Below are 8,291 nucleotides of genomic sequence, written 5' to 3' on the forward strand. Positions count from 1 at the left end.
GTGTTTTCCTTTCTTCCTTTTTCCTTGCCCTCTTCTCTTGCCCACGGTCCTCGTTCGTTCCCCTTTCGATCTTTTCGCCTCTCGCGTTTACATTCTCGAAAAGTCTGCGCGTGCCTCGTTCTCTTTCCACCGGTCCGTCCGCCTCCAGACACAGTGACGAAGAGGTAGGGGAAAGAAGATCTTCCCTTTCCTGTCATCTCTCGTGGAAATTATACGGAAAATGGAGGTATTCCTTCCCACGAAGAAAAGCTAGGTACGCTGGACGAGAAGAGACGGAAGGGGGGAGAATGTTAAATCTGCCTACAACCGAGAGTAAAGGTGACATTGCGACCAGGCGGATGACGAAGGACACCGACGCTGGTTTTGCGGATATATACGGGGTGTCCTAGGTTTTTCCCGTCGAACGATGCCGGCGCGTGTTGGAAAGGTGAGGGGAGAAAATGTTACATAAATATAGGTCGTTCGAAGGTTCGTATTGAAAATGTTGGAGCGAAAATACGAAGTGGAATGACGATTACTGCGATACAAAGTAGAAATAAGATTTGCAATTACCGCAAATTACTGTGATAACTTTTTAAGAAAACTTCAAACAACCTACGTTCACGTAACGTTCTTCTCTTTATTTATACCCGTAGAATATACCGACACAGTTTGGCGGGAAAAACCTCGAACACCCTGTATACGTATACATCTAACGTGGATCGTTCTGTTGCCATTGGACCGATCGAAATTTATTCCGTGTCGCATAACGTTGTTCTAAAGGAACCTTTAAGACGATTATAGAACACTTTATACTAGTCCATTTGTTTCGAAGTTTTTAAGGTTATGTTCAATTTTTCATAGATCGGACTGTAGTTTTTTTACACCCGTATAGTGCCGGATGTTGAGACGAGTAATGTCTTTTATTATACTCGTTGAATTCGTCTCAACATCCTCTACAATATGGGCGTAAAAAGTTATAGGTGTATCTATAAAAAATTGATGGTGACCTTGAAAACTTGAAAAAGAAAAAAAATAGATTGGTAAAACCAGTTTAACCATATTATGCGACGCAAAGAGAAAGATTTCGATTGATCTAAGGTGATCACTTTAGGAGATTCACCCGGTATAGGTATTGCCGGCGAATTTTCACGGGAAGGACCTTTTAGAGTTAATTGACCGACGTGTGCACGTGCCCACGCTCGTATGATCGCGCGTAATGCACACTTAATGGACGCGTGCCTTCAATGAACGTCTAGATAAGGACCTCCGATGGTTATGGCCAATACGGCACCGGAATTTCACCGATTCGCAAAGGATGATATACTGGTGCGTCAAAGACTGACTGGCAATTTTCATCGACGACGTATTGATACGCCCAGAGACTCGCTGATTCATTTTCGGGATGTGGGAACGTTGATATGTTGCTACGGTGGAATTTGGAGCCGATGAGTACGTGATACTTTGATCATGATAATTGTAAGCGTAATGAAAATATAATACAGAGGAAATTTAGAAGAGGAAAAGAACAAAATTTAATAATTAAAAAATTGTGACGAAACTGAAGTAAAGGTGTGATTCCCCGAAGAAAGAAGTAAGTCGAAAATATGATATGAATTTCTCATATGAGAGCTTCTCGTACAGTTGATCAACGATAAAACTCACCTCGTCTCTGACACTGCCTTAGTTTGTGAGCAATGTTGATGTTTGGTTAGGTTCACAGTAACGCAATAGATTTCGATGATAAATCTATTTTACTAAATTAGAGATCAAACAAGAGTGTTAATTAGAAATGATTTGAATTACTTTGTAATATCCAAACAAGTTCTATTTTCTCGCAGATGTGGAGTATTGTATAAAAAGAAAAATGTCATTCTACACAATCTGTTTCAAACCACCTATCGATTCACAATAGCCAAGAATTATACAGAGACAGCTCTACCGACTGATAAAGACGCAAGCGTCGCGAAGAAAGTCGAAGGGGAAGACAAAGTTCCTTCAGTTCAAAGTTCCGGCGCGAGTTTCGCGCATCTCTGTCGCTTGCACTCGACGACCGCCCGTTGCACAGGCCACTGACGCTATTTAAGCGATTACTTAAAATCAATAGCGCTCGTTCAGAGCGCGGCAACCGGCCGATAGTATGATTCTTATCCGGAGCCACGCTTCCGCCTCGCCCTCCGCTTGAATCACCCTCCAGTATCGCAATCGGAAGCCCGAACAACAAGAAAAAGAACATCGAACCAAAGAAGTACGCTTCAAGTTGGATCTCTGCCCGAGGAAGTTTGTTGAATTGCCGCCGGACTCCATCAGAATTCCAGCCCTATCGCGTTTTTTAAGTAACCACGGCTTACGATGCCTCGATACGCGTGTACTACACGTGCTAAGAAGATATTCCACTTTAGATGGTGAACAAAGTCGATTCCTGCATTTTTCTATTTTTGTAACGAGCGTTTAGAGTCTTAGATTTCCAAAAGTATTTAGACGAATTTGAAAAAAAATTGATGTTACTGAGATTTACAGCGTGCGATGTTCAAAAGAAAAACTAACACGTTTATCTCGAAACGATGTTTCTCAAATTGGCAACACTGATACGTCGTAAACCGTTGAATCGGTATATATCGCTTTTTAGTCGATATTTTAACTGCTGTTTTTTACAACTTGTGGAAGTGTCACAATTGGTGTTGAATGTTACACTTTCAACTGGTACTATTTTGTCAAATATTTGTGTGTGCCATTTATTTCATTACACTTTCATAAGGATTGAAATACACTGTCGCTTCTGGACGGCTAGAATGATCTCAATCCGCTTCGTCGTTTAGAAGACGAAACATTGTGAATTAACCTCTGCAATGTTAACGATAACAAACTACAATTTCTTTTGAAGTAGCTAAAATAGCAACAAAACTATACGAAACGCCAGTGTTACAGTGTTATTGATTCTTTTACAAAAAATTCTCAAAAGTAACCTCAAAATGGCCCGTCCGCCGTAGAATATGCCCTTAATGCGATTGTTTTGTAGATTTACAACGCATGGTTAGTCCGTATGCGGGACAAGTATGATCGAGGAGCGAAAACTTATCACCGGTGGTCATTAATCGCCCGTTACGACGTGGGTGTCGTGCAGCCGTGTTAGCGGTCATATTTCACGTCCTTTTGCCGGCGACGCGAAGAAATTCTTTGCGGTGTGGAATAATTGGTGTATACTTTCGAGGGCAATCGGTGGATTGCGCGTTTGTGTACACTTGGTACATGCTTCGTGTCGATCATACGTAACTGAGATTCGCGATTATACTATATACGTGGATAAATGTAATTACAAGGCTGGGGGATTGTATTTGCACGGCCGTTTCAATATTTGTCGTTTCTGGCCGGGAATTATATTTCCGGCGCCTATTTCCGTTTCATGATGACCGAGTAAAAAAACCTACCAAGTAGCGAGGATTTTTAGGTTACTCGCGTGAAATATCATTCTAACTTCTGGGAATTGGTCGAAGCTGAAATAGTGCAACTATACAGGATGTCTTACAAATCGCGAAAGAAACTTTGTCAATGTATTCAGCGTAGGTGAACAAATGCTTTGTTACAACATTATAGTTAAAATACGAAATATTACGAAAATGATAATACTGCTATTGAAGAATCGAGTTCAGCAAGAATAGACAAAGGATATTTGTTTTCTATTGATACGAACCACTGTTACCAAATATTTAGATCATAACTTTCTAATTAAAACATTTAAGGATCTACGTGTATGCATTTTCGTTTCGTTTTTATTCACAGAATACATTTGCCTGGAATGCTGTAGGACACCTTGTGTATATTTTATTTCACGATATTTAAACTTTTCAATTGGTACATCAAAATATTTTTTTTTAACTATTTTTCAAATATGGTATATTGCTATAAATGAATGTAACACTAAGTGATAAATTCGTTGTTTTTTTTTTTTTTTTTTTTCTTCATAATTATTCCTCCAAATAATATACTTTCCGCTCGTTGCAAGTGAATAGAACACGGAAGCTGACAAAATTAATTTCGGCGATGAATGTAACGCGCGCACGATTAGTTCCGATCCAACAATGAGCTTCTCGTAATCCGCTTAAGCCGCGATATTTCTGAATTCGTTGGACAAATTATCCACTTGAGTTATGCGTAATTGCACCCAGTGATCATCTAATTGCACGCTTTGTGTTCGGATCAAATGCTTGCTTATACGTGGTAATGCTTTTATACGTTTAATCGATGGACCAGTAAATAGGAACTCAATCGTCTTCTCGATCTTGTAATTATTTTAAAATAGGACAGATAGAAAAAAAAATATACATCGTCGTATACTGAACCGGAAATTTTTATTAAGGACCAAATTTGCTTTGCTAGTTTTGTTCCTTTCGAAAACAAATTCATTGACATGCGTTTCAATTTTATACTTTTTTTTTTTTTCAGATCAGATCGGGTCTGTGCTTTGGAGAAATGAAAAACAAATAAAAAAGGTTTTTTTGTAATGCGGGCACAAACCTATCTTCACAAATGACAAATAAACATTTTACGTTCCTGGTATAACAGATAGTTTCTTACTTTTTTTTTTTTCATCGATTTTGCTTTCGCACGCGATCAACTTCACGTTATTCCAACATACAATAACAACATATAGAGAAAGGGGTTTCGTGTTACAGAAATGCTTAAAAATTTCAGATACAAAAAACATTCGATCAACACATACGATCATACAGAGATCATACGATTTCCTGTGATTTTTTCTTACTTTTTTTTTTTAATGTTTTTCTTTTTTTTATCTTTTGATTTCATGCAAGTCGAGCAATACCGTGCAAGTGTTTTATAATGTGACAACACTTATTGCTCCGCGAATCAGAAGATCTTAAAGGTGTATATATTCGTATATAAAACATTAAAAAACAAGTGCACAGTAGTGAGCGACTTGCATTTACAAGTGAACTCGCAGTTCTCATCTTTTTTTTTTTATTTTTGTCAAAGGATAAACCAATTTCGTTTGAACGTGTCACGAAGAATTTTTTTTTGCATTGTTCGCAAATACCAAAAGGATGTATAATTTTGCAAAATATACGTTTTTTTCGTGTACCGCCGCTGTAAGAAACATTCAACGTTTGGATGTTTACTGCATGGAAATAAAATGAGATTTTAAAAATAAATTACAGCGTTGCAGATTGAATGTTGACGGTACTACTTTCTGCATTTTAATGAATTCTTTTTTTTTTTTACTTTTTTTCATCTTTTTAATACTTAGTTTGTGAATTATTGGAGATCTTATTCCAATATAATAAACGAGCTGCGTGGACTACAAAATATTTTTCTGATATTGATTCGAGACCAAATATATTCTTTGTAATTTTATAGTGTGCAGCTCGTTGGCATTGGGTTGAAACCAATGCAAATTGCGGTGAAGGTACAAGACTATTATTTGTCCGCAAGGAAAAGACAAGGCAGTATTTTGCGCTCACATTCTACTAGCTCCTCTACCACCACACGTATTGTCTTCGTCACCGTCGTCTGCCATTAGCGACAATGCGTGTGATGATAGAAGGACTAGTAGAGTGAGAGCACAAAACACTGTGCTTTGCCTTCTTCTCGCGGACGAATAGTACTTATGTGATGTAATATTGTACAGTCTTGTGAAGATGTTATTCCCTTCACCATATATACGAATTGCCCAGATGTTAACACATCGCTTCCAACACACAGCACTTTCATATTACAAAGGTGCCCTCATAAATTGTTTCCACATCAAGGGTATTTCTTTCTCCAAGATGAGGTACAGGAACTTCACTTGGAAATATATCTATGCGACAGACATGAGGGAACACTCGCAAGATGGCAAAAAGAACGAAATTACTATGACTGTTTTGTACAAGCAATCCTTAGCGCTTCAAAGAAACATACATGTGTGTGTATATGTATATACGTATCCTAGGGTTTAGCGAAGATTCATATTCCATGTACAACATGGAGCATGATGTAATTTTAATGTTAAAATTACTCATGATAGTTTCAACTGTAGAATGAAACAAATACATTTATTCCTTCAGTCTATACGCATAGCATTGCATTTAGCAATTTTTTTTTGTTTATCACCCAACATCTACAGATCTATACTTTTACTTCACACGAGTATATCAGTCTTTGAAAAGAGTCAAGATAAACACTATATAACACACCGATTAGTTACATATTTTACAATATACAAACGTAAGATCTTGTAAGACACTCCCTTCCAACAGTTCATTCTCGTTAACCTCTCTCAATACTTGCAAAATTGACAAATAAACGAATATGCACGTGTATAACATTTCACGTAGTAATTGAAATGTATGTAAAATTATTAGGCACAATTCCATGCAGCGTTCGTAAGAATGACTTTTACGTTTCCCTTCCTCGTTGGCACGTTCTTGACTCTTTTAAAGATTGATTTAAAAATATAGCTCACAAAATAGATTCCACGTTGGATCTAATGGTGCTTTAAATTATAATTCAGTAAGACCAAGAACATGAAAATCTTCCTAGTCTGTACAACTTTTGCCAAAAGAATTGTGATAGAACTTTCACAAACATACATAACACAAAAGTAAAATTTTGCGGTGAATATATAGGAGGAGTATTCTCATGTTTTTTTTTTTTTTTTGTTGGTTTTAGAACTGACACATCCGAAATACTGTTTGGACTTATTGAATTACATGTTCCCATATCGAGGAAGTAATAAAATATGAGAAAAAAAAAAGATTACAATATTACATTAGAACGGAATTCATATGCGATTTTACCGTATCAAATATATATGTATATCCAATCGGTGAAAATGTTTCGTTTTTTTCGCAGTATGAGTAACATCGCATATGAGAAAAAAACGCAATAATCGGTAAAAAGATAGAGCCACAAAGAAAAAAACACTATGCAAGTGTTTTTCTCTACACTGTTATAAATACAACGCTTACCGTAATTATTTTGACAAATCACCGCCAATTTTTGTAACTATTTTTTTTCCTTCCACTTTGGAATCTATATCCCAACATGGACAAAAATGTTTTGCACATTGATTCACTATTATTAATTGGCATTCTCCTATCGTTCCAAGCATCATAATGCTTGATTCTTGTAACAATACGATGCGTGCTTACAATCAATTGTTTTTTTTTTTTTTCGAAATTTCCTACAATCAACGAGTTTCTCAAATCACATTCGACCTCAAACTGGCAAAAAATTGTAAATCGATTGATAATGCCGTTCCACACTATGGTGCGTGTGTTCACAGGCATTGTTTCCAATATTGAAACGTCGTATGTATCAAATTATAATTTGTGTTAGCAAAGAAAAACGGTTTCTAATGCTTTTAACGCCATAATACTACATCACAGCATCAATGCTCACATGGTGGATACAGGGAAGATTTTTCACACGTCAGATAATTAATATTTTTACAGCATATCATTTTTGTTCAAGTAGAAGAGAATTATATAAAATATATTTTGTGCAAAAAAACGCATTACCCAGTCTACTACAAAAACACACGTTCGTATTTTATGGCGGGTAATGGAAACGAAGAATGGAAAGAATTTCTCATTTTTATCCCTGATATGCGTACAAGTCAGTACTTAGAATTCTTCCTATCACATATTCGTATCCCGTATGATTGTAGTTAAATATGTCATCTACGCGAAATGCTAAATTAGAAGTCAAAATTTTTAAGTACTAAGCATAATTACATGATTGAATTTTATACGTGACATACGTAGAACTACATTGGTTTAAAAATTTAATATCCATTTTTTTCTTCTGGATGTACACATATAATAATGTCCATGGTGTTACTTGATGGACATTCAATATCATGTATAGTTCCATGTTCGTATTTATGCGAAATTTTAAATACTTCAAGTGTTTACACTTTCTGTTCTAGCAGTCAAGTTTTTAGTCGTCGTAACACATCTCCCCTGGTACCACCACCGCTAAAGCAAAATATCCGTCAAAACTGATATTATAAGTCTAAAGGCATTCCAAACCGTTTCCCATCGCTTTCCTCTCATAATATCTCTCATTCAAATTTTTTTGCTTCAAATATGAAATATTCTACTATTGCCTATTAATGTATACGCATTTCGTTCCATAAACCTAGGTCGTCTTGGCTGGTGGTGCACTTTTTTCTTGTTCATGGAAGAATATTAACAATAGAAATTTATTTACGAAAAATTGCCTCTTATACAATTCTATGTTTTTTTTTTTGCTTTTTGTACGGTTAACATGTACACAGATATCAAAGAGAAAAACCAAAAATAAAAAAAGAG

The sequence above is a fragment of the Habropoda laboriosa genome, unplaced genomic scaffold (genome assembly GCF_001263275.1).
Source record: "Habropoda laboriosa isolate 0110345459 unplaced genomic scaffold, ASM126327v1 scaffold204, whole genome shotgun sequence".
NCBI classification, from domain to species: domain Eukaryota; kingdom Metazoa; phylum Arthropoda; class Insecta; order Hymenoptera; family Apidae; genus Habropoda; species Habropoda laboriosa.